General features: G+C 41.4%; 1 protein-coding gene across 1 annotated transcript in view; it reads left to right on the forward strand.

Moving 5' to 3' along the window:
• The first annotated feature begins 4,251 nt into the window (after nucleotides 1-4,251).
• The window catches only part of shank1 (SH3 and multiple ankyrin repeat domains 1), an 83,155-nt gene continuing 59,858 nt past the window's right edge, over nucleotides 4,252-27,548 (forward strand). Inside the window, exon 1 of the mRNA XM_056401078.1 lies at nucleotides 4,252-4,699. The gene's annotated coding sequence lies outside the window, so the exon portion shown is untranslated. The remainder of the gene's footprint in view (nucleotides 4,700-27,548) is intronic.

Below are 27,548 nucleotides of genomic sequence, written 5' to 3' on the forward strand. Positions count from 1 at the left end.
ATTGATTTATGCCCCCATTAATTCAACAGTGATTCCAGTTTGCAGCAAATTATAAACACATTACTTTTTCAGATTTGTCTAATTTTAAAGTTCACATTTTTACACTGTTCTAGTGTTTTTAGATGAAGTTTTGATAACCATAAGAAGATATATTTGTGGATTTAAGTACCAAAAATCATCTCTATATAGTTTCACATCTCTAAATGCAAATAACGATGGTTAGTCAGTGCTGAAATGAGCTGAACAGATGGTCAAATTCAGACTAAAATGCTCTGGTACTTCAGAAAAAATAAACTTTATCCACTGGTATCTAATATTACCGTCCTTGGCATAGTAATATTCCTGACATCCAATGATTGTGCAGTGTCTCCTCAACATTTTTCTGACTTGTAGCTACCTCATCAACAGAATGACCTCATGGTTAAAACAACAACAAAAAAAACTTTGGATGGTGGGTCTGGTTGGGTCGTGCTGGGGGCGTGGCTGAGAGCGGTGACTGTAGTCAGTTGTGACATCACAAAATTACGGAGTTGGTGGCAGCTCGGCTCAGTTTCTGAATACAGGCTTTGTGCATATCTCTGTGGACTGAGCGCTCTGATACATCATTCACGTCTACACCTGGTTTATAATCAAAAAAGATATCAGATACATTATTCAAGTAAATGTACCAATATGCCAATGTACAACTCAGTTTTCAGTAAAAGTACTAGTTCTGGAGAGAAAAACATCCCCTGTGACTGGTAGATTATTATATACTTTATAACATTATTAGACTGTCAATACTAATGTATCAATGTGTAAGCAGCATTTTACTGTTGGATCTGGTAGAGATGGAGCTAGTCTCAGTTTTTAGTTTGACTTTTTGTTTAATAGTCTAAACCACTGGTTCCTAGTTTAGTGTTCGAGCCCCTCCAAAAGGTCACTAGATGAATCTTAGGGGTGATGAGATGATTAATTGGGGAGGAAATGGGGGGGAAAAAAATCCGGTTACACAAATCTGGATTTTTTACTTTTCTCTAGTCTTTGCTATTTTGTGAAATGTTGTATAGTTTTAACTCGTTGCGCCTCAAATAATTATTTAAATGAAACCATCTGAGAAGTTTAGATGGGATATCTTGTCACAAGTCAAAAAGGTTGGAAACCACTGGGTTAATCTTTAACATGTTGCGTTTTATAATCTTATCATGTGGGTTTGTCTCATATAAAGTCTTAGTCTTAAATGACTTTAGTGAAGTAAAAAGTACAATACGTTCCTCTGAAATGTGGTGGAGTAAAAGTAAAAAGTACCATAAAATGGAAATGATTGGAAAATGTACATAAGCAAACATACTTTTTTTTTTTTTAACACGGTCTCCTGGTGCAGTACAGTGTTATACGAAATACAGTGGAATTACATTTTGTGCCACATGAAATATTTTCCAACCATTTTAATGCCTAAAATGTTTCCACACTTTAATTATTTATTGAGACGTCACCTCACCCGCTCTTCATCTCACTCCTCACACCACAATTCCATTAAACCCTAACTACATGCATGTATGTAGCCACATGACTCCATGTTTGCCATGTTAGGACTCTGGGGATTATAATCTGACATGGGATATGAGTGTTGCACAGCAGTGGTAGCCTTGTGAGATGGCTGACTGTGTTGGGCTGCTGTTGGATTTTGTATGAGTCTAGAGTGCCTGAGCCACCATCACCATTAGCAGTGAAGCGGTCACCGTTTTTGTTGAAGCAGCAAGGAAACGCAAACTGTCTGTAGCCCTGAGAAACAAGCTTCGGATGGGAGCAGAGAGGAAAAACACATTTAGAGGGGAGAGCTTTAGAAGGTGTACTGGCATTGAACATTATTTCCCAGGTGACAGGTGGCAGAGGCTCCAAATGACTTGCTACTGGCTGAGGTGTCAGTGCATTAGTGTAAATTATGACTATAACAAAACCCTGTGTGTCTAACAGAGGGGGCTGAATAAATATATCATCTGCACAAGCAGGAATATTGTTCTAATCATTATTATGGCTATCTTTCTTTATTAAGTCTGACTGTCTGCTATTAAGGCGACTCCCTTGTCTCCTTGTACAAGCTGCAGTCGTGTGTGTTGTTTTGATCAAGTACAGAAATCCTTTTTAGCTTTCTGCTACTGCTTACTCAGCTCGCATCCAATTAATACTATCAGTTCAGCTTGAGCCTGATGAACAAAACCTGTTAAACATGCCCTCCTCTGCTACATACAGACTGGAGTCAGTCAAAGGAGCAGTGCTGGCAGATGCAGGCTGACAAATCAATGCAAATCTAATTTAAAGAAACCAATAGATCAGATGGTGTAATACTTCTAATATTGTATGAGAAGGTTACCTCTGCATGAGTCACTGGCACAGTGAAGAGGTGGACAGCCCCCGCCGTGTGAGGGTTTGTTTCAGTCACATCCGTTTCTAAATGCACAGGTTGGAGCTAATGGATGTAATGTTAATGAAGGCTGGTGATATATGTTGTTATTACCACTCTGAACAGCTGAGATGTGTCGGGGTTTGCCTGTCAGGGTAACCTTTAAGGCGACTGCCTCACCATGCCTGAGACAAGATGCCATGATGCGGCATTTGCCTCACTGATGTCAGTAGTGTGAAACATGCACTATGATATTTATGTATGATATATGTAGCGCTATATTTAGTCCAGGTACAGGATGGCAGAGCAGCATATGATATCTAGAGCTGCAACAATTAGCAGATGAATCAATTAATCCATTGATAGAAAATGAATCTGCAACTATTTTCATAATCGATTAAAGGTCCCATATTGTATAAAGTGAGACTTCCATGTCTTCCTTGATTATAAATACTGTGAAAGTATCAAAGTGCTCAGTCCACAGAGAAATGCACACAGCTTGTATTCAGAAACTGAGCCTTAAAACGAGCCGTCAGGACTTCTGTAGCTTTGTGATGTCATTTTGACTAAAAGGACTGGAAAATATTTCAGGAGAATAAAAATCACATCCCAAATAATTCAGCAAAATGTCAAACAATGTAGGATGTACACTAAAATTCTCAAGGATACCTCAGAGAAAAGCCATTTTTCTATCTAATGATAATCTTTCATAATGTAAAGGTGAGAAACAGTCAGGTGCACGAGGGCTTATCCTCTTTGATTCATCACTGGATACTGAAGCAGTGATATTTTGTCAATATTTGACATGCAGCCTGGCGCTCGTCAACATCAACTGCAACCAGACACTTCTCCAGCTGGGGAATTTCTCCAGCAGATGGTGTTTTTCTTTTTTTCTTTTTTTTTGGGTGGTTCAGGGGCTCTGGGATTTCACTGGAATATCCACAAGAGCTTCTGACTAACTGGGTGTCAAGAAAGCCAGCAGCACAGGCTTTATATTGATCACCCTTAGCAACGAGATCTGACTGCTGGAAAACAACTGTTTCTCTCTTTGATCATTGTTATTATACACTACCGTCATGACCCCCCCCCCCCCATCTCCCCCTCTTTCCCAACTATTAAAGGGGTGTTAGCTCATCAAAGCCTGTGAGGCGAGTTTGACATGCTTCACTCTCCGCTGATTGGCATAATGGAGTTGATTTCTACTTGCTATTCAATTCAACTCGTCAGTAGAAAGCTCCTTCTCCTCCCACAGTCCTCTCCTCCCTCTCCCACCTCTATGTATGGTAATAAGCATTGCAGCAGTGGCTTCCTTCATCCTCTTTTTACACATCTCTTTCATTCCTAATTCATATTTCTGTGTGTGTATGAGAGAGAGAGAAAGAATACACATGTTGGCTGCACTGCTGCAGATCGCGTTGTTCTGTATCTTTGATATGGATATAATTGTTGGATTATGGAAGGAATACATTAAAAATGAGAAATTTTGCTCTAATTGATGTGTGTGGTTTTGTTGTTGATATTGCGTGGTAATTATTGGATAATCTATGCATTTGTGTGTGTGTGTGTGTGTTGGTGTGTGTATCTCTGCACTGTTGGGTGGATCCCACTGTGTTCTGTGGTGCTTTCAGTCCTGTGAGAAGGAGGAAAAAAAACAGATTCTTTTCACAGCTAAGAGTCTAACTCCAAAACATCAAAGACAGACAGAGAGAGAGAGAGAGATAGCGAGAGGGAGGGAGGGGTATGCCCTGTATCCGGGTAATGATGGAGGAGAGAGAGATGGAGGGAGGAGGGGGGACAAAAGAGAGAAAGAAAGCGAGAGAGGTACGGAGGGGATGAGGGAGAGAAAGCAACCAACCAGTACGGGAAGAGAGAGAGAAAGAGAGAGAGAGAGAGGCACTCTGAACATGCTGAAGGGAGGGAGGAGGGGAGGATAGCAAGCGAGGGATGGGGAGATTGCTGGACCGAACGGATAGAAGTGTTACTACAGAGCTGCTGCTGCTGGAGGACGGGCTGGGAGTCGAGGATAATGCTCCATCCCTCAGAGTACAGCGGCACGCCGGACACCTTGTAATTTCTCGTGGCGGTGGCGGCGGCAGCTGTGGAGGAGGAGGATCTTCATTGTTGCAGCAGTGATTGTCTTTTCTTTTCTTTTTTTTTTTTTTCCTTTCACCACAGTCTTCTTCATCATCTTCCTGCTCGCCCCTCCTCACTCCTTCTTCCTCTGCAACTGGCAGCCGCCCCCCCTTCTCTTTTCTACTTCTATCCCTTTTTTCCAGAGGAGGGATTTCTGTATTTCATCAGGGATTGTAGAAGACAGTAAGAATGATTTCTGTCTTTTCTGCTTTTCTTTTTTCTCTTCTCTCAATGCATGGAGATGGAGGCGGGAGGTGGGGTTGCATAGCAAAGCAGAGGAGAGTACAATTTTATGTTTGTGGAGGGATAGTGGTGGAGTCATAGGGGTGTGTGTGTATGTATGTGTGCAGCAGGGAGGTTGCATGTTCAAGTTTACTGCATTGATGTTAAACATTAATTCCTCTTTCACATGTCACTATGTGTCCATGAAACACCCTGGTTTTAAATGAAGATGTAGATGTGCAGCAGTTGCACAAAACAAACACCTGAGACGAAAATAAAAAAGGAAAATGAGAAAAGCAAAGCAGCCTTGAGAGGATCTGCTGAGGGATGCACAGACTCACAGAAGGCAAACTGAGCAGTGTTTGGTGGTGGATTACTCCTTGATGCCAGCAGATGAATACAGTAACCCAGCTTTACAGAGCAGCAGGAGAAGAGAGAAAGTGGGAGACTAAAAAGAAGAGGAGGGACACAGATTTATAGATCAGGCAAACAGAAGACAAGATGGGGACAATTTAAATGGCGACATTTATAAAAACACAGAAAGGTAGATGTGTTAGAGATGCCTCTTGTCAGTTCTTGGATTTATCACTGTGTCAAACTGATAATCCCTCCCACATACATTTGCATGCATGCCAAGATTTCTAATGATCTGGTGCACAGAGCTGCTCACTGCTCAGTGTTCACATTAAAAGGCTAACCAGTGCATAAAGTCACCCAGTAAATCACACTTTAGCTACCATGACATATTGACTGTAGCGTGTAGAGGCAGTGTATGCATGGATGAACATCGACACAGATGCATCTTAGCACTGAAAGTGTGTGGAAGGATTCACCCAGTAGATACTGTATAGTAAATGTTTTGCCATGCATTAAACAACAGATGGATTTGATAACGGATGTTCAAAAAACTGCTGTCCTCTCACTTGAGTGGCTGCCTCTACAAGAAAAGGGTCACCCTGCCAGCAGGGAACAAGTGTTTGGTCTGCCCCCGTCATTATCTCTCCACCTGAATTTAGTCTATCTATAGATGCCTTTGTCTCTATTGAACACAGCCCACAGGAAGGTGACGGCAGGTCACTTTACAGGGCTCACATAATTACACACAAAGCTACTTTAGTGTTGCAGAGTGTTGCACAGAGTGGTGAGGAAGATTTCAACAGAATGTAGCACAACTGAAAGTTAATAACTCGCTGTTGGAGGTGCTGAGGCGTGAGAGACGAGGCTGTGTTCAGTGTCTCTTTACAGAGGTATGGACAATGACATATACCGAGCATGTCACCCACACGCAGTCATAGTAACTCGCACATGCTATTCGCGCTCTGTATGTGATGTGTCGCCTCAGGGACAGGGAGGTAGAGGATGGCAGAGCGGATCATCAGAGAAGACAGACATCATCACACACCAAGAGTAGAAATTTGTAACAGCGAGAAATTTGAACGCCACCATCAGTGCATTAATGGTGGATATGGAGAAGCATATAGTCCGTATTGATGTATAAAAGTGAAGTGCTTTTGTCAGTGTGTAGTGATTATTCTGTGAAGTGTTGGTGAACAGTTATGTGACTCAGTATTTGCTTTGAGTGGCGCTCTAAGTTCAAACATACTCATCACATATTGATGTCAAGCAGTCGCTACACGCTAACTCACTGCTAACAGCTTCACAGAGATCAGTTTCAGTGGCGTGTCACTCGCTCATATAAAGAAATAAGTCTTAATCAGCCAGACACATTAGATTCCATGTTTAATCAAAGTATTGCAATCAGTGTCACATTCATTTGACCAATCTGCTGTTTCTAAGGCAGATTTAAAGCTGATGGAGGCTGGTGGTACGCATGTCCAACCGATCACTAACTACCTACTGATTTGTGAATTTGTCTTTTCAGATAAAGCTAAAAAGATGTTGAGTTTGGTTCCTGAGCTTAAAATGCATCCTTTGCCATAGCCTTCTTTACTTTTAGCATAAATTTGGCTAATTAAATGCTAATCACCATTGAAATGGGAATGCTTTGAGACAGATGTCAAGACCAGCATCATTTATCTCTTGTGTAAGTTTTAGTTGTGTAACTTTAGTAAGTTACTTTAAAAGATTTCTACTGTGCTGTAATAAAGAATTAATGTTGTAATTCTTCATATAGAGTGCTGCAGGAATGAGTCCTAAAACCTTGGAATAAGTTAGCATTTTGCACCTCCGGTTCCCTGGTCCTGAAGTCAATGGGTTTTTTAATGGATTTTTGGTCAAATTCATGCCTGTGGTCGACAGAAGCCAAAGACATTTTCACTTTGCATTCTACAACATAAAATACGTCAGTAAATACCTCAGCTGAGTTATTTTAAAGCTTTTATATGTCTTAAAAAAGGCGGTTGCTAACAATTGGCTAACTAGACTACAAATATTGTCAGGAACGTTAAATGTCACCAGGCTGAACATGAAAATCAATTTACTCACCAGCCTTGTTGTGTTTATACTTGCGCTCTTGCAAAAACCTGCAACCGTGGTGTAGTTTGTTGATAAACTAACATTAGCTTTTTACTTCTGGCGACTGTATTTAGGCTTCAAAAATCAAAAAAGTACTCTTAGTTTGTGATGATTATTGTTCTGAACAAAACGTGTAAGTATCATAAACTTTTGTTCGTCAGAGATCTTATTTTCTACAATAACCCAAAAGCCATTGGAAAAATCCTTTTGTCTTTTTATCAAGGGAACCAGGGTGATGCTAACTTCTGGGTTGGCCTACAAAAGTATTTCATCCCTGCAGCACTCTATAGAGATTCAAAGTCCTGACGTCACGTACTGGTCAGCTTCTGTTCCACTAGCTTCAGTAACTCAATCTAATCTCTGATTCAACATTTCTTTTATAGAGCTTTCAAAAAAATGAAACTTGTTCTGAATGAAACTGTCCGTCTTCTAAGACAGACCGACATCTGCTATAGCACTTACTATTAGAAGCTGAAGTTTGAACAATGGTTCATTTGTGAGCACAGAAAAAACTACAACTTCACCATCTTAACTCAGTGGGATTTTGAATGAGATTTTCTTCTTTCTGGAAGAGAACAAAGAAAGTTCTGGTTCCACTCCAGCTCTCTATATGGGCCTTGTCCAGGGTTCGCTACAGGCTAACCACTGTTGTCCCTTTCTGTCAGCATATACACTGTGATCCAGAAGTCAATATTCCACTATGTTGGCATGCTGGTCTGACATTTTTCTGGTAGGGAAGCAATGAACAGGACTTCTGACTTAGTGAATGAAGTCATTCCTTCAAACCAGTATGACACTGAGCATTTAACTGTTCATGTAGCTACTTCTCAAGTTGTCCAGATCCAAATAACATTTGCAGCCTCTGAATGATGGGAAATCACAGATATACTCTCAAACAAGTAGCCTCAGTCAGTGTGAGGTCTGGCAGTTCGGCTCAGTTTAGCTGAGTCCAGATCGGTTTATTTGGACTCCCTGGGAGCTCACTTAATTTGGCCCGTGGAAGTCGACTTGATCTGGTTCAACAGACCGATGCAGCTGCGGTTGAATGTTGATTAATTAACTGTCATGTTGTTTGTACCTCAGATGTTGTTTGGCATAAGAGAGTCAAGGTTCAGCAAAGATCCATGGTTTGCCACCCGAATGGATGAATTAACATTCAGCCCACGTTAGTGGGGAAATACCATTAATTCCTTCTTGGTTGGAAAGTGTGATGGAACGCCACACTTTAGTTCCACTACAGACACAGAGGACACAGCACACAGTTGACATTTCCACCCGTGCAGATCCCTCTTTGGGGATCAGGGGACCGAAATCTGTTCTCACCACTCATTCAATTAAACAAAGCTTGACAAAAAGAGGATTTATCAGCACACTAGGGCAGAGCTTACCTGACTCATAGAGGAAAAACAGGCCTTGATGAAGATAAATGTTGATTAATTGGAATTAATTGGATTATTTCAAGGCTCATGTTTATTCGGAATCCTCTTCCGCAGGGGCGTGGGAAGGAGAGAAAAGGGGGTAAACGCTGTGTCTTTTGGGCTGATTATCCCTCTGTTGAGTTGCTGCTGTGCTGACAACTTGTCAAATTCTCATTGTCAGAGCCTTATTTTCTCTGAGGTTCTGCTCCTGTATTATTTTCAGTCTCTCCTGGTTTATTTGTCCAAGTGTAGGGAGTGGAGCTTAACTTTCTTTTCAATATTTGCTACGCTGCTCAGGGGGGGATGTAGTTCATAACTCCAGATTTAGCCATCTCGTTTACTCTCTTACTCCTTACTCTCTTTTTTTCCTTTCTCACTCATTCCTTCTCCTTCTCTTGCCGGCGGTAAACGACTGATCTGGGACAGACAGGCCTCCCCTGCGCTCTGTCCTACTTCAGCGTTGTCCTCTCTCTTGTTTCTCCTTATCCCTTTTCCTCTGTCCACCTTTCTCTTAGCAAGTCACTCTGTCTCAGTCTCTATTAATCATTTCACCGTCTGCCAGTGTTTCATCATAGCAGAGTGATGGTTCTGTCTGGTGTTAATAGGCTGTCAGGGTGTTTGGGAGACAGAGGCGCCATCATTACCAACAGTACATTTTTCTCTACCTGGCGTGACGTGGAAAATTGATGCTTGTCTGCCATGAAACACCTCTCTTCTCCGATGTGAAAGAAGGTGACGATTAGACGTAACCGTAGCGTCAGAGGTTTTATGTGAGCGTTCAAACTGCTCTGTGTTAGATGAGGAGAAAATCAGCCATCATGCATGGTAATCTGGGAGGTTTACACACTTTTAAAATTCAGTTTTTATCTCTGATGGTGGCAGGCGCTCTCTGCTGTGCTGTTTTTTTGTTGATCTTTCTGTTGTCTGTCAGAAATCATGGCTACGATTTTTCTGTTAACTACAACTGGAGCTAAATGTTGCTTTGATATTGGTTTATCACAAATATATTGTATATATACATGTATCTATGTATATGCAAATAGACATTGTGGCACACATGTTTTATAGGCTGCATTTGTATTTTTGGGCATTATTTTTTTTATATATATGTTTATAGATTATATATATTTCTATATATTCTATACTTGATTTGCGGTGAAGTCATTTTCACTGTTACTGTCATCTTTGATAGTCAAGTTTAAAGTTCTATTGTAAAATATCCCGCCTTATCCTCCTCTATATTGTTAATCGTTCTTTAATAACCAAATTTGCAAATATCATTGTCATTGCAAATATTTGTTAAAACAAGAGTCTACAGTTTTGATAGCAGCTCTGTGAGGCTGCACTTGCGCACAGAAATGCTTTGTGCTGGGGACCATGAATGTCTGTACAAAATATCATTTCAACCAATCCAAGTGTTGTTGAGACCAGAGTGGTAGACTGATCACCCGACACACCTACACTGCATAGAACTATGGCTAAAAATGATGTTAATTTTATCTTATATATAGTTCACATATATTTACATCAATATCAGGATCAGCCCCAAAAGTCATGCTAACTAACGAAACAACCTGAAAACAAAAACGCACGACTTTCTGTCTATCTTAACACTTTTCAACACCAGTGTCTTCAACTGCAAATATACACAACAAGACACTGCTGTGTAATATTATAATATATGACAAATATATGACACTGAGTGTTCAAAGGGAGACACGGCAACTCACTTTAAAAAGCTGTGGCTTTACAATGTGATGGGGATGTGTATTTCTCAGGTTATTTGCTGTCTGATTTGAATCCTGGCTAGTCATTGAAACGGTGCCCAGCCAGACTTTGGTTCCCAAGGGGATACCCCCTGTCCTCCCAAACACACACACACACACACACACACACACACAGTATCTCTTTATCATTTCTCTGTAATGCTATGTTGCTCTCTCCCACCTCCTCTTCTCACAAACAGATCACATCTGTCCCGTTGCAAAGACTCCACTCATGGTAATTAGAGGGGAGGGTGGCGGCGGAGGGGCTTTGGCCAGACTCCTCCATGCATCATGAATACACTCTCAGTTTATTAGGGCTAATTGCGCCATTGAGAGGCAGTGGAGTGGGGGTGGGGGTTGAGTTCTCCCAACAGTCACCGCTGCATCATCAAAGTGGGGTTGCTATTTTTAGCAGCAGCAGATGCATGGTGGAGCTGGAGCAGAGCTGGCCTGGGATGATGATCAGAGTGTAGGGTGGGGTGTGTGTGTGTTTGTGTTTGTGTGTGTGTGTTTGTGTGTGTTTGTGTGTGTGTGTGTGTGTGTGTGTGTGTGTGTGTGTGTGTGTGTGTGTGTGTGTGTGTGTGTGTGTGTGTGTGTGTGTGTGTGTGTGTGTTTGTGTTTGTGTTTGTGTTTGTGACTGAAGGCAGCAGCATAAGCATCAGCCGCAGGATCTAATGCTGCATTCAGGTCCCATGGGAAAAACGGTAGACATGAACTTCTTACTTGAAAGCACTGTTCGCATCAGCTTTCAGGTGGTAAATGCCACTTGCGAATTCAAGAGCTGGCAACATCACTAACAGTACAGTAAATTATTAGATGCTGTTTTCACTGCCAAAAACACAATGGATGATTTTAAGTGCATTAAACTTTGATTTTTACTTAGATTTTTCTGACGTAATGTCATGGTGGGTGAACAGTAAGCGACACTGCAGTGGTTAATTTGCTGTATTAACATGAATTCCACTGTGTCACCCACTAGTTACATGTGTGCTAAGTGCAAAAACCTGTTAAGAACCATACAGTTTGTAGCAGAAAAAACTCAACATTCGATTCTCCTTTTAACCTCAAACACAAACACTTCCATGCTGTTTGCTGGAAATCCTAAATTTGTTCTCACAGTTATTCCCATAAGCCTTGAGTGCAGTACTACAGACTGATAGGATCGTGAGCTGCGTTCAAAGAGCTTCCAACCACAGCGAGTGCTTCATGGTCTTTTATCTGTGCGAGGCTTATTTGATTCAGCCAAACACTGAAAAGTGTAAGATCTGTGTAAACTGTAAAAGGCATTGTGCCATATGCTGAAGTCAAATGGTTTCTAATTAGCAGCTGATCTTGTTTGGCGGTGCGCATCACATAATGAATCTGTTCTATGATGTTTCAGTCGGTCGTCACTTCAGTCCTGGACCTTTGTGCTATTGTTGAGACTTCTGCTGACGCTGCTGTCACTACGTGTGACTCGGTTCTTTGTGCAAACTCCAATTGGTGTCAGGTTTGCTGCTTGTGACTGAAAGGTGTCGAGCTGCATCGCCTTGTTGTTGTCGTGGTGCAACCCCGTCGGGGCGAAACAGCAGCTGCAGCTGATGCAAAATGCAGTCTGTGCGGTTTAGCTTTTGACTTTTTCCAATGCAGTGATTAGGTTTGACATCACCAAAACAGTTTATTATTTCCCCTCTCACTCTCTGCAACCTCTTTAAAGAACGGTATTATATCTCAATTTGTTACTCCGTCTGAGCAAGAAAGAACAGAGCCTAATTCAATTCACCTCCACTGAGCTACGGCCCTCAGCCCCCATATTCATTACGGCCTTTTTCCTACAGTAACTGATCTGTCATCAAGATGCAATGTATTATTTTTGGTTTTCATGTTGATTCTCCCTCTCCGCCTGCCTCCTCCTCCACCAATGAACTTGTCATGGACAGAAGTGTGTGTTGGTGTGTGTGTGTGTGTGCGTGTGCGTGTGCGTGTGCGTGCATGCACCTTATCTGCTTGTTTATGTGTGTCAGTTTGCACCAGCAGTAGGCAGCAGTGGGTGTTTTTAAAGTTTATGGGAGATGATGAATTGGCGATGTTCGGGGCCAGGGAAGGCTCGGGCGTCTTGCTGCATTAATAATGGAAGCACAGCTGGCAGTATTTATAGTAACAGTGGAAGGGGGCCATGGCAGCGTGAATGGGAGGTGATATATGAGATACAGTACATCCTGCCAGCTCGCAGGCCATCAGATGGTGCGAGTTTCCTCACGGTAGGCAGCGATGGATGTGAAACTGGCTGACAGATGCGAGGGGGGAATCTAAGAGTTGCACCCAAACACATTCACAGTAAAATCCTCAGACTTACAGTGGGCATAAATTTGCATGCAATACAGCGCACGTTCTCCCCCCGATTCCTGCAAAGTTCAGGCCTTTCATCAGAGGACTGCTGCTGATGATCGGAAAAGTTGTTGAAATTCTCGGTCCAAGCTGTAGGCCGAGGATGAGTGGAACAGTGAGAGAGGAAGACACACGCTGAAAATGGAGGGAGGAACACATGGTTAGAGGCAAAGGAGATATAGCCCATAGGATTCGTTTGATGTGAAGCCATATTGATTGGCCTACATAGCTTAGATTAAAACGGCTAACATGCGATGGCTCTCCCCCTCTGTAGTTGGAGTTTATAAAGTCTGATTGAATCTGTGGCTCGCAGTCGTCCGGCTCCTCGTCTTCCTTTTGTTACTTATCTGTCACTTTCAAGCGAGATAACAAGAAACACAGATGATAGTCGCACATCAAAAGCGGCCGAGTCCCAGTGGATTGTTGACGTGAAGGACAAGGAGGTGAACGTTTTTTTTTTTTGGTACAAGACAGCAGGGATGTTAGGAAATAAAGCAAAGTGACATCATGCAGCAGCAACAACAGTAACGCCCCATGACACATTAGTGACGGTGACATATCTGCTTGAAGATCAGCTGATCTGAATGTGACAGAAGAGTGGTGGGAGAAAAACCAAAATGCAAAAATCCTCTGTACTACACTCAAAGTAATATCAGCTAAATATACTTGAAGAATCAAAAGCAATCATTATGCAGAAAATGGCCCCTTTGATAGTTTTGTATTATACATATATATTACATTATTAAGGCTTTTGTAGTTGGTCGAGGTGGAGCAACTTTATAACTCATTTACATAATAGTTTCATCCACAAAATCCCCAATGTCATGAAGATATTTCTGGATATTATTACGTCCAGAAACCTTAAAATAAGTGAAAAATCGGTCACAGAATACTGTGTCCAACCAGGTTTTTATTTTAAATCAGGTTGTTGTGTGTGTGCAGAATGGGGTTGCTGCAATAAAAATCAGTTTTTGTTAAAAAACATTACTTGAAAACAAAGGGATTTGCACAGAAAAAAGGTGGGAATGTTCTTACTACACTGCCAGAAAATAAGACTTTAAGGATCCAATTATAGATAAAAAATGATCTGATAAGAAGGAGATGTTGTGCACTGATGAATGCATTATATTCAAGAAGTGGATCACACAGGTTTTGCTTGAAAAATCTTACACTGCAAAGTGAGTTGCATAGAATAGAGATGCACGTACCTCAGTACTTTATTAAATGTACTTACTCTCCCCCACTCTCTGTGACGCTCAGTTGCAGGATTTGATTCTCATGTTAATGTCCATTATGAGAAAGAGTGGAAACCTGCAGCTGAGTTATGACAATTCGTAGCTGATATAAAATTGTTATTCTAAATCAGTGATTGATGATTAATTTGTGTTCACTCTTTATGGAAGAGAGTCCCATAGTGAAGAACCAGAGTGGGTGAGAGATGTGTTTAAGTAATGTGTCTGTTTGGAGTGCTGTACAGTATCTGTCTGAGAAAATAGATTTTCCATTCAAAAGCCTTGAAACATGAAACCACAGACACTGCTGGAAGAAGTGCTGATTCAGGCTCTGCTGCACCGCAGGGAGCAAAAAAAAAAAAAAACTCTCTTCACTTGGTCAAACAGGGCTTTCTCAAACCGTGACAGCCTTGTCCAACTCTTTGGCGCTCTGCTCCTTTATACCTCACTTTGAGTGTGTGTAAGTGAGAAGTGTGTATCACAGCTCTCGCCGTGTCTCCTCGTTGAAGGTGTTTAATTTCAACCGCCGCATAAAACCTGGCCGTTTTTTTTTAGTCTTGTCAGAGCCGCACGTTCATCACACCCCCAAGCTTTGGTCGACTCCCAGCGGGTCGAGATCAAAACTTCCATTGCTACGCTCGCTCTGCTGACGGCTGGCACTTTCTGACAGCGCTTCAAAGAGTGTTGTTCTGAAGAGAGAGGGCAAAACAGAAAATCCAGCAGGCTCTTGTGAATGTCAGACATGTGACGTCGGACGGGGGGTTTTGCTTTCGGTTGGCCTGTAGAAAACGAAAAAAGGGACGTCCTGGAGGTTGCCACATGGTCAGGCTCCATTTGGCGCCTGCGGCCACGAAGCAGCATCCACTTTTAATATTTCACAGCTCCTCGTATGTTCATGCCGTCTCCTCCCCTACAGCTACTCCCATTGTGGCTCATTTATTCATGAGCTCCCCATGCAACACTGCCTGCCAACTAACAGCCCCAACTTGGCCCTCAGCGAGGCCCTACATAGCAGCAAGTGGGTCCTGCCACTCTGAGCCGAGCCGCCACTTCAGCTCTACAGCCAGACAAGAGAGAGATGAGTCTGTGTGATTTAGGATATTACTCAGCTCTCTGAAACAGACAGCATATACTGTATAGCTGCGAGCAGAGAGCTAGCACTGATTCCGTGCAGTCCCGCAGAGATTTAGTGCCGATGACGAATAAAGCTAATTAATTAGCAGGCTATTTGAATGTGATCTCAGCTCTCTGACTCCCCAGCTGATTGACTGTCTTCATCTCTTCTGTGGAGAGGAGGCTTCAACAAACACTGTGCCCCCTCACATGCATGCAGGGAGATGCTGTTTGTGCTTGTGCAAGGCTGCTCCGTTATAAAGCAGAGGTGAAGCGATTAGCGATTAAGCTAAACATTCTAGTCCCAGCTTCTCATTGGTGAGGATTTGCTGCTTTTCTTTATTTCAGCTAATAGTTAATTGGATATCTTCTGGCTCTGGACAATCGGTCACACTAAGCAAGACATTTGAAGATGTGGCATCGGGCATTTGGAAATTGTGACGGACATGGTTCGCTATTTTCTGATGTTTTACAGGGCAAATGAGTCATGGCTTAATCGAAAAAATGATCATCCTCTTATAATATACCTTAGAGTGTGTGTTCTTTGAATCATAAATATGCAGTTTTCACTGTTTTGCATCAGCTCTTGCAAACTTCCCCCAACCAACACATACCAGTGTTTTCATATTCACATGTAAATCAATATCTGCATCCAAGAGGAGAATTGATGTGGAATTTTTTGGCTCACGTGTTAAGATTTGTAGTTAGAATTTGTGCAATGACACATTCATGCACATGCATGCTCGTGCACAAAGAGATACAACATAATAGCAATTTAGCCTACTGGCTAATTTGCAAACATTCAGACTCAAATAGGTCATTTGGTTGAAAAACAGGAAGTGAAGTGTTTCCATTCCAGCTTGTTTGGAATAAACAGAAACAGAGGCAGTGATGAGTCAACAGACAAAGAGAGGGCACCAACTGCTCAGTATAAACTCAAGAAAGAAGTGAAGAGTCGGAAGATGTAACAAGCGATCTCAGGATAATGCACTGATGAATCACTGGTATTTGAGTCACCACATTTTTCAGGGTTTTGATGAGTAAAGTGTCTCATTCCTGACTGAATCACCGCAATGACACTTTTAGCGTAAACAAAGCTAAAATAGCCTTTATGTTGTACCATAGCTCCTGCAACTATAACTTCCCAAGTCGTAGCTTGTTGCTCAGTCAGACGGGGGCTTTGCTTTCTGTGTGGTTCTGACATTCATTAGCTGTCAAGATTTGACAAGTCCTTGTAAACAACCCACCCTCCATTTGATCGATAGGTTAGCAAATGAGCCAACATGTGGCTCAGGGGATGTCAGCAGCTCTGTAATAATATTTGTATACAAATTAATATTGCAGCTGACCTATGGAGGACAGAATAGAAGCTGTAAGGTAGAAAGAAAGGGGCCTCTTTTTTATGAATTAGGCTGCTCATTATGTTTTTATCTGATTTGACTGGCTCTGCTCCCAGCCACTATTTATTAAATTAAGCTTAGTGGTCTGGAAAACATGACTTTTTACTGGAAACTACCTTAAAAGTCACTGTTCTGGGAGGCAAGGGTGGGCAGCCTGAGGTAAAGACCATTTTGAACCACAGGGAAATAGGCTACGAGGTCACTCTTACCCTCACCCCTCAGGAAGAGCAGTTTTTTTATGGGGTTTCATACACCCACTCATGTCTTCACTATAAACTACTGTTGTATATATATGGGGAGCCCTCTGGGGGGTTTGTTTTATTGCTTTTCCCCAACATGTCTCTAAATCCTCTTCCTGTACTACAGTGCTGTTTCTTTTGATGCTCAAAAATCAGAGAGGCGGAATTGGATAGATGTCTTTGGGCTTATTGTCAGCGTGAAAGGGTTTTGATTTCTTGAAAGCATGAATGCCTTGGCTTCTGTTTTTGTGTAAGTGTTTTGGCCTTGGTTTACATAACAAGATGGGTTAAAGCAACTATAGAGTTTCTGGGCAGTTTGTTTGAAAGTAGAAAGTCCAGTGGTTTATGATGCATTATGGTTTTTAAACATGCATGCTAGCTGTGTAGCTCTAGGGATGGGAAAGTTAGTACATCTACTGCTTTGGTCCATACTGAAACATCTCAATGACATTTCATTTGTTGGCCAAGAAATTGTGGTGCCCAGAGGATGAATCCTAATAACTTTGGTGATCCCCTTAATTTTCCTCAAGCAGGTTCACACTTGTGGTTTCTAGTGAAATGTTTCAACAACTATTGAATTGATTGTCTTTAAAATGTGGTTCATTCATGTCCCTCTCAGGACGAATGGTTATAACTTTGGTGATCTCCTGATTATCAGGTCAATGCCATTATCAGGTCAAAAAATCCAATGCATCTAGTACTTTGGTTTATGACCAAAGTATTGGCAAAACTAATGATGTCCCCATCAGCCTCAGGGTTCTGTTTACAACGGTGAATATATTAAACATCATACTTGCTTAGCATCAGCATGTTTGCATGCCGATGGTTGTGTTTAGCCCAAAGCACCACTTTGTCTAAGTGCAGCTTCATAGAGCTGCTTAGCTAGCATGGCTGTAAACTTGGTGCATGAAGAGTTAGGGCAAGTTTATGGTGCCTCACAACCTAGTTCATAAGATGTTTTGTCTGACCACGTTCAAAATTAAAAGTTACTCCAAGGAGCCATAATGGAAAAAGAGACTACAGACATGATATTATTTAAAAACTGACAGGAAGACATTCATAGTGTTTCACCCAGTTATTCACATGACAAGTGTCACAAATTTGTTCGGTAGCTCAGTCCTTGGATCCCTTCTTACCTTCGTAGAGCTGACCAATCACCATGTGAACTAGGTGTAATTGTCAGATTGTCGGTTTCTGAAAGATACAGAAAAGGTCAGACACAGACCTCCCTTATCTGATGTTGGAAAGGTGAGGGGGGACAGGGTTTCTGAGTCAGAAGCTATCTGATTCTGAGGAGGTGTAAAGCTCACTTTAGGCTACATGCCGCGTGTAGAACTGATGAAGGGAGATTCTGGGACACCAAATGTGTCCTGGGCCTAATTCTGCAAAATTTTGCAGATGAGAACACTAGCGATGCTGTTTTACACCCTGCCCTTTCCTCTCAAACTCAAACCAGGTTCCTCTACCGGCGCTCACCCTAGTTTAATAGCACAGAGGACAGTTACATCAGATCGTGCGTAGAACATGTGGCTTTATTCTCCTTGGTTCGAGCTCCCCTGGGCCCTCACAGTTTAGATTGCCGTTTTCTGTGACGTACAGCTCCCACATGGACGCTGTGGTGCTGGAGGATGATTACATGTGTGCTCAATTGACCACAGGGTCAAAGTTTACACACATTATTAGCCTTTTTCCATTTGTATCCATACCATAACAAGGGCTTGCGGCAATGGATGTGTGCGTAAGTCCTTATTGTTGCACACGTATACAAATACAAAGAGCCTGTACAGGAGATTTGTGTCCATTTGTGTGCATCAGAGTGCCACTTTGTGTGTAGATGTCAAACAAGGAGGGAGGGAAATTGGCCGTTCCAGTTTAGTGGCAGGAAAGTGGGGCGATCTGTTCTTTGGAAGTTTCCCAGTGAAATTTCCTGGGGACCAAGACACTGAAAATATCTATCTATATACACGCTATGTCCTACATAAAAGAGAGGGTGAACCAAAGAGAGCGAGAGAGACAGACAGAGAGAGACAGAGAGAGACAGAGAGAGAGAGAGAGACAGCACATGAAGGTACATGTGTGTTTAAAAAGAGGAAGGGGGAGGTTAAATGTCACTGTGCTGGTGGGATATCAGTCTTTTGATGGCATCGCATGAACAACTCATAGGTTGAAGCATAGTGGAACCAGGTCAAGACTCCAGCAAGTCACCTAGCAAAGTTACCTCATTTCCCTCACACTTGTGTCATGTAAAAAAAAGTAGAAGCAGAAATGCTGCCTCATAACCGCATTTTCCTCCGCTCATTGTCTTCTGCCGGCAACAGCCAGGTTCAAGTGCGGCGTGAGCCCGTGATTATGAGTCTATGAGACAGGATTTATGTGGATTACGTTTACACCTGGCAACTGTGTCTTGAGTCAACAAACAGAGATCAAATACACCTCTCCCTAGCCAAAACACAAATATGCCACTTGCCACCTGTGAGCTTTGCATCTTTTAAAACAGATGTTAAATGGCTCATATCACTTGTTCCACATCCATGAATTTCTTATCGTGACAAGTGTGTTGCTACCTGAGCTGCTAACCACCTGTTTCATTTGTTCATTTAAGCTACAGTACACATTGGGTACATTTACAGCTGGAGTTCACATTTTACCACAAATTATTACATTACAACCACGGTCAGACTCAGGGCAGTGAAGTGAGTCCAGTCCTGGAACACACACACAGCTGGCTCTCATGCGCACCCTGAATGACAGGCACGCAGAGAGGGCCATGAGGAGACTGACAGGGCCACCGATGCATCAGCCCACTGGGATCTGTCCTGTTAGTCACAATGTCGAGTGCGACTATGAATACAACCATGCTCAATGCATGCTAAACGGAAGATAAAAGAAGACAAAAAAAAAAAAAAAAGCAAGTGATGATGTATCTTTCCCATCTGGGTCTGTTTTTTTTTACTCCTTCCTGCAGATGGCTGACCAAATATAAATGAAGTGATGTCCGCCTGAGGTATTTTGGAGCTCAGATTCATGATCAGTAAACATCAGGTTTTGGTGGTGACATAATGTTCAGTTATGTTAAAGTCTCCCCGTTAGAACCAGTGTTTAGTGATCATTTTAGTGTTATTACAAGGGTGAATCTGATGCCTGCTAGGACATAAACCCATGAGAACTGCATGTATCATATATAGTTTTTTACAGACTGCTTCCAGAGCACGAGTGAACAACCAAACTGCTGTTCCACATATTGTAAAAGGCTACCAGTGATTAAGAGAAATAACATTACCCAACACAGTAACATATCAACACATCACAAAAAGCGAGAATGACATAGCCTGTATGTATCACACACTGCTGTGTCTTAAATCTGAAGCTCAACAACAAATACTATTGAAAGTGACAGTGCCGACAGAGCAGATAAATATGAAAGCTGTCAGATGTTTGCAAGCGTACAAATGACTCCACAGTAAATGTGCCAAGGCAGGGGCACGCAATCAAACACAACACTGGCAGCACTGAAATAAATAATTTCCCATCTGACACACAAGTCTGTATAACTCAACATACATGTTAAGATCAGGAGATTCATCCACCACACTTTATTGAGCAATTACTGCTCTAATCATGTTTAATAATTAAATGACTGCATTTAAAGGAATAGTTTGATATTTTAGCAACTAAGCTTATTCATTTTTTTGCCAAGTGTTAAAAGATAGGATTGATGCCACTCTCATGTCTGTACAGTAGATTTGAAGCTATAGCCAGTCAAAGTTTATGGTCACATGAAAATGTCTCAACAAACATTACAACAAAATAAAAAATAAATCAAGTCAAATCAAAATAAATAAATAAACAAAGAAAAAACAGATAGATTACTAAAAGTAAATAAAAATACATGATGCTAATACTAATGCTTAAGGCAACCTCACACTGATGACAGAACATCAAGATGTCACTGCTCTGGCCAAGAAACAGGCACATGACACCCTGTAAAACCAAAAGTTTCTTTAGATTAAAGAAATTAGATATAATCTGTTAATTTGTACATTTTAGAGGCGTTACTAGGTCGATTTTGTAGGTGGATCTTTGTGGAGTCAGATTAGCTGCTGTACCTTTTAAAAGTAATGGTGTAATATAGGACTGAATTATAAAAAATGTTCTAATGTCCCTCGAGGGACCTATTGTATAATATAAACAGATTTTTATTACATTGGGATGTGTATTATTTATGTTGTAAGAGCTCAGTATTGTGTTTGTTTTTTCTGTTTGAGGAGCTCATTGATCATAGCTTGCATGTATACTGTTAGGTGCTGCTGGCGTCCTTTGATTCTTTTTTTTTTTTTTTTTTCCTGTATGAATTTTGCCCGATGAAGATCTGAGGGCCAAAACCTTATGTTATCGTGAGTTCAAGCGATGGAAACTAGTGTGCGGGATTCTTTGGTTTTCCTTATGTAATGTACACTGAAATTGCATTTACACTGCCTCAACAGAACCAAATGCAGTGCAGCCATTTTCATTCATGACCCACGGTTGAATGCAGCGATGAAGGAACGATGAAGGAATTATACAATGTTACTGAGGTAGATGAAGCAGATTGAGTGGAACTGAATACACAAACACAGCTAAAACACTTAATCTGAGCACATTGTGCAGAATATCACATGTTAATAAGTTGTAATACTGCGCCCTCAATATTATCTGTAAAACGTTTGATGCACTTTGTCCTTCGTGCACCTGCTATGTTTTTAATTTGAAAATCGATTGGTTCGAGTCGACCTGCCGTTCATGCAAGGTTGTTCTTACCTCCCTGGTGGAGTTAACGTCTCTGATTGCTGGATGAGGTGAGGGTTAGCAGGGTTAATATAGTTTTTAAGTTGCAGAGCTGACGGAAAGTGTTAATGATATGACCTAAAACTGAAACGGCTCTCCAAGGAGAGTGGTGAGAGATAAAGATTTATGACAGCGAGATATGAAGCGGAGGAGATGATTATCACTTGTTGGCATTAGGTAATATCTAATCGCTCCATCGCCCTCTTCATCTACACTCAGACAGACACACATAAGCGCGCTCTCTCTCTCTCTCTCACACACACACACAGAGCATTCATTATGAAGGTCTTTTATGTGTGAGTCATGACTTTTCTCTCGGGAACTGATTATCACTTTCTCTCTCATAATTTTCCCTCTGTCCTGACCTGTTCCAACTTAATTGATGATGACTGATCCCCCTCGAAAGTTGGGTTTCAGCCTTTTAACTCCACCTTTATTTTCTCCCTCACGATCAACCAATATTTGGCTGATATCAACCTTAAGAAATATATGAATAAATAACTGAGAATGCATAACAAACAGATCAGTCACGCCATCCACTTTCACATTCTTATTTCAGAAGGATGATGATCACGGTGTGGTGTGGGTGGATTTTACTCAGCAGCTTCAAGGTGTCAGTCAGTAAAAACCTGCAGTGGAATCTGCCTCTGCCTGCTTTAAGGAGCTCCTTGTGTAAAATAAATATCATTATGGCTTTCATTGGAGTGTTTTTTACGTGCTATGAGACTAAGTGCAGTTTCAGAGCCTTTATCCAACATGACATAGATGAAATTCTGCTAAAACAAGTTTTTCCATGCCATTTTTTTTTTTTGGCATGAAAATGTGGATAAAGGCCAAACCTCACATCAGTATTATCTTGTTCTTGGCAACGTCAACCAAAACGTGTTGGCAGAGGTATCATGGTTCAACCTCACCTTCGTCCTCTCTGCCTCCTGCTTCTCTCTGCTCTCAAACATCCAGGCCTATGAGTTCACACCTCTGATTTCACAGCCTCTCGCATACAACTCACGTCCTCGCTGCTCTCCTTCAGTGTTCTTTTGTTTCCCTCTTCCATCACAATATCTTTGCTGTTTTTTTTTCCCTTTTGAATCCCACCTCTCTTTTCTCTCACTCTTGTTCTCTCTTTTCCATCCACGTGTGTCATTTTCTTCTTGTGTCTTGTTTTTGTGATTTGCTAGTGGCATGGCTGCTCGGATGGAAACATCTGTCTGTCCGTGAGTTGGTTGGTTCACCACTTTAGTCCAGACTAAAATTTCTCTATAATTACTAGAGCAATTACCATGTAGACTTTCATGATCCCCAGAGGATGAATCCTAATGACTTTGGTGATCCCCTCACTTTTCCACTGGCACCATAAACTGAATAATATTTTTGGTTTTTAGTGGCATGTCTCAACAAGTACTGGATGGACTGTGATGAAATTTGGTACAGACATCTATGGAGCTCGGGGGATGAATCTGAATCTTTGTGATCCCCTGACTTTTCCTGTAAAATCTTAACTCGTGATGGAGTCCGACAAAATTTTGTACAGACATTCATTCATGGTTCCCAGACAAAGTATGTTCCTGACTTGAATGAGCCTCTGACATTTCATTGAACACCACCACATTTTGTGGTTTGTAGTGAAATGTCTCGATATAATATAATGAGGAACTTGTCCAATTCTTTGGTTTATGACCTGCAAATACCACAGCACATACACTACCACATTCCCATCAGCCTCACTAAACAAGTGCCCGGTTTGCAGTGTCACAAATTTTGGGCTGACCTTTGTAGACTTGTGCAGCTGACAAAATTTATGTCACACAGACTCTGTGCAAAACGAGTTGGCCTTCAGATGTGTTAGCGTTTAGCTCCCAGGACTATGAGCCTAACAGAGCCTCCAGCATGGCTGTGTACTCTCAGTCTTGTTTTATTCCCTCTGTCACTTTGCCATCTTTTCCCCACTTCTTCTCAGTGTCTCTCTTTCACATGCCTCTCTTACCTTCCTGCTTCCCCCTTTGTCTCCCCCCTCTCCTTCCTCTCTGGCTTTCCCTATCTTTGATTACTCAGCACTATGCAAGAAAAAAAGGGATTGTATATTTCCATTTATTATCATATCCTCTGTAGGTGCCTCTCTCTGGTCGGTCAGCTTTCTGACAGCCATGCTAGTCCCCCCCCCCCCCTTCCTCTGCCTGCCCTTGTCTCTTTTATTCATCAATTTGGTTCGCAGCCCTCTTCTCCACCCCGGTCGTCTTCTCTCTCTCTCTCCCTCTCGGTTTGGTTTCACAAGCTCGCTCTAATTTCATCGGTTTTCTTTCATTCCTCCAGCACTCCTCTAAATTGTCAGGAACAGCTTTATATAAGAGGCCTCATTAATTTTCATTTACATTTAAGGGAGGCTTTTTAACCTTTTTCCAACGCTTTAAAAATGCAATAACTGGAGAAACACAGGCACAGTTAATACTCATTTCTGTTTACATTTACTCAAGTGCTTTAGTTGAATATACTTTTAGATACTTTCATTTCACGAAACTTTATACTTGACATACTTCACTATTTGTCTGATGGCTGCACTTACTATTTACTACTGTAGACACGAAGATTTAAATTCAAAACACAGGATGCAATCATAGAATAAGGATGGATGGATGTGGATTTATTAACCCAAGAGTACATGATGTAGTAAGACAGCGATTTAAATTGCTACTCACACATTTAAGCAGTGATACGGGATGCAAAGTACAAAGTGATGATGATAATGACGAATTTACTATTTGTCACTGGGTGTCAAGTGTTACAAGTCTGAGCTCCTTGTCTACATCAGTGGGTGATGCCATCTGAATGTTAAACTTCTACAGTTTAACATGCACCCTGGTCTGACACAACACAAGTTTGCCCGCTAATAGGCTTTTCAAAAGTTGTAAAGCAGAAACCCTGCCAGAGAGCCCAGTGTTTGTCACAACCACTTCAACACTCAGTGTATTTGTAAGTGTGAGACGTGAGGAGAAATCGAAAAGAGAGAGAAAACTGAGATGCAGTGCCCGAAGAGAAAGAAATGTCCAGTTTAACGAGTCGTTTAGCCTCACGTTCAGCTTTGAAATTGTGTTTTTGCAGCAGGAATTCCAGTTTTCTCTAAAGCACCTTCATTTATTTCATGTGTTGCCAACAAACGCGTAAAGGAGTAAAGTCTCCCTTTACTACCGTGTTTTTATTTTCCAAAATGAATAAGATTTTAAGACTAAAGACTAAATAAAATAGATATTCTTTGTCACATTCTAGGTGCTGTTGTGCACACTCCCTTCCCTTTTCTTTTTCATTTTCTTGTGGCACCTCTTCATTTTTCATTTACCCCTCTCTCCCCCCACGTCGTTCTGGACAGCCGGTAGTTTTAGCTCTCACTCAGTGTCCCATGACGAAAGCCTTGATGTTATATGTCTGACACATATTCATCCCCTCACAACATGGCTCCCATGAGTCCCTCATGTCTCTCAGCTGCCTCAGCACACACGTATAAACACTGACACCGACACATTACCAAGTCCATTTACAATTTAAAGTCGCCTCATTACTCTGCACTTGATATTCATTCAAAGTGAAATGAAAACAAACAGGAACTTGATGCTGATTCTTTTTTTTCCAGATGAACGTTTAGATGGGAAACTGTCATCTGAAGTTCAGTTTTGTTTTTGCATCATTTTCAGATCACTGGTGCAAGAGCTATTAAGATCTGTATGTAAAATCTGCAAAGTAACTAATTACTACAGCTGTCAAATAAATGCAGTGGAGTAAAAAGTGTGATATTTCGGTCGGAAATGTTGTGGAAGAGAAGCAAAAAAATAGTTGAACAAATAACTTTAAAATCAGATGTTTCTTTTGTGTTTCTTCAGCTCTCTCTCCCTCTCTCTGTTGATTGGTCAGTTTTATTGAATCCGTTATTTCAACTGATAGTCTCATTGAGATTATCACCTCTTTTCAATAAAGACCAGTTTAAGTAGAATAAACACAACAGTTTTACATTAAGTAAAGCAATTACAAGTGAAATTGTGTTTTCTTGAGTTTTCCTTTATTATCCTCCAGTGAAATGAGAGATTTCCGTTTCTGCAGCTCATTCCATTTGTAGGGAGCTGAACCCAGTTGCCCCAAGATCAGTCAGAACATGTGGTGTTAAAATGATGTTAAAATATACTGTGACCTGATACTGTAAGTGCTTTGTTTGTATGAAGCCAGAGAGCAGAGTTAATGAGGCAGGTTTTTGGGGCAGAGCCATATAGACGAATAACATACAATACAAATCTCTTCTGTCAGTTAAGGAAGACCATCCCACTTTTTCACATTAGATGTAATAGTGAGTGAGGAATTTGATAAAGCGCAGTGCACCGTGACGCAGAGTCGAGAGGCTTCCAGTTGGAGGGAGAGGCTGCATAACCACACTATCACTGTAATTAAAGGCAGGAAGAAGTTGGACAATTGCACTGGACAATGGATGAATTTTGACCTTCAGCTTGCTTGTAATGTGTACCTTGTGGGTCTTTAGAGGGAGTCCAGTCAATCCTCCTGTGGATTTGAACGTCGTCCCTCCTGTCGTTTGTTTGGCTCGGTGCGGAGCTGTCCAGAATGTAGTGGTGCTGAAAATCCTGAAGTCAACCAGGAGCCACCAGGGGCAGATCTGTTATCTTGCTCAGCTCGTACTTGAATGCAGCGCCGCATCACTGATGCTCTGAAGTGGCTTCTCTTGGCTCTCTCAGGGGGGATGGCAAAAGAGTGTATAGTTCATCATATGAAGAGCTGTTGTCCACTGAGAGTGTCTATATTGCAGACATGCAGTGATGAATAGTCTGTTGTGTAGGTTACTATTGGCTTTTTCACACAGCTTCAATGGACTGAATTAGTAACAACTGACATTTAGTTTCAACCTGCCTTAAGAAACTGCAATAAAAAAAATCATTTTTAATGTATCTTTCAATTGATTTTTTTTAAAAGGAGAGTTGTTGGGAGGAAACACTTATATTTAAATGGTTCAAGGATATCGATTAAATATCAGTTCACTGCAGGCTGCCTTGTTTATTATAACTGACAATATGTCATACATAACAAACAATTCACTGTTGTTCTTTATGATTATTTTTAGAGCCTTACAATGAAGTAATTGAAATATCTAAATTGCAATATGGCCAAGTGCAATATCCAAATTGCAGGAGTGGCATTTTTTTTTGATAAAGGTCAAATGTGTCACAACAGACCATAAATAATCACATCATAAATTTTAAAAAATGAAATGCAAAAATGACTATTCCCACTGAAATAATGATTCATATCTCAATCGTAACATCTGATAAAATAGTCGCAATATGATTTTTTAGAAGTGCTACAATAGTTATGGAGCCACTCAAGTCAAAAGGTTTCTCCTTCACGGAACATGAATTTGAAAGTTCATAACAATCTGCTTATTATAGTATGAGAGTATGTTGCAAAGTTATATTTTTGGCTGAAGACGTCACTAAAACAGCTTTCAACAGTGTCCAAAAGTTTGTTTTCTGTGGATCATGAATGTGCTCTGTGTAGAAATCCTTGCCACATGGATTTCAATATTTATGGTGTAAAAGGTGGGATTTCTGCCTGATGGCTGCTAATGGCCAGGAGACCCCCGAGTTAGTTTAGTGTACATAGGACTTCAGTAATGCAGCTCTTCATGGTTGTACTTTAAGCGTAGCACTGCCGTCTAAAGTCATATATGGCACGGTTGTGCTTTCGTTAGGGCATTTCGTCATGTGTCTAGACTTCAACGGCACAGGCAGGAAGGCTGAATGTCTGGTGAGAGTCTGGAGGCTGAAAATTAACAGCACAAGTGGATTGGTTTATACATGAGGCGTGAATAGTATGTGATCATGCAGTGAGGGTTAGAAGTGCTGCATGGCTGGAGCTGAAGCAGACCGTTTCCATAGAGACCAGAGTTTGTTAGAGCGAGGAAAACTTATAAACTTCTTCTGTTGTTTT

Source organism: Seriola aureovittata, chromosome 17 (genome assembly GCF_021018895.1).
Source record: "Seriola aureovittata isolate HTS-2021-v1 ecotype China chromosome 17, ASM2101889v1, whole genome shotgun sequence".
Lineage (NCBI taxonomy): Eukaryota > Metazoa > Chordata > Actinopteri > Carangiformes > Carangidae > Seriola > Seriola aureovittata.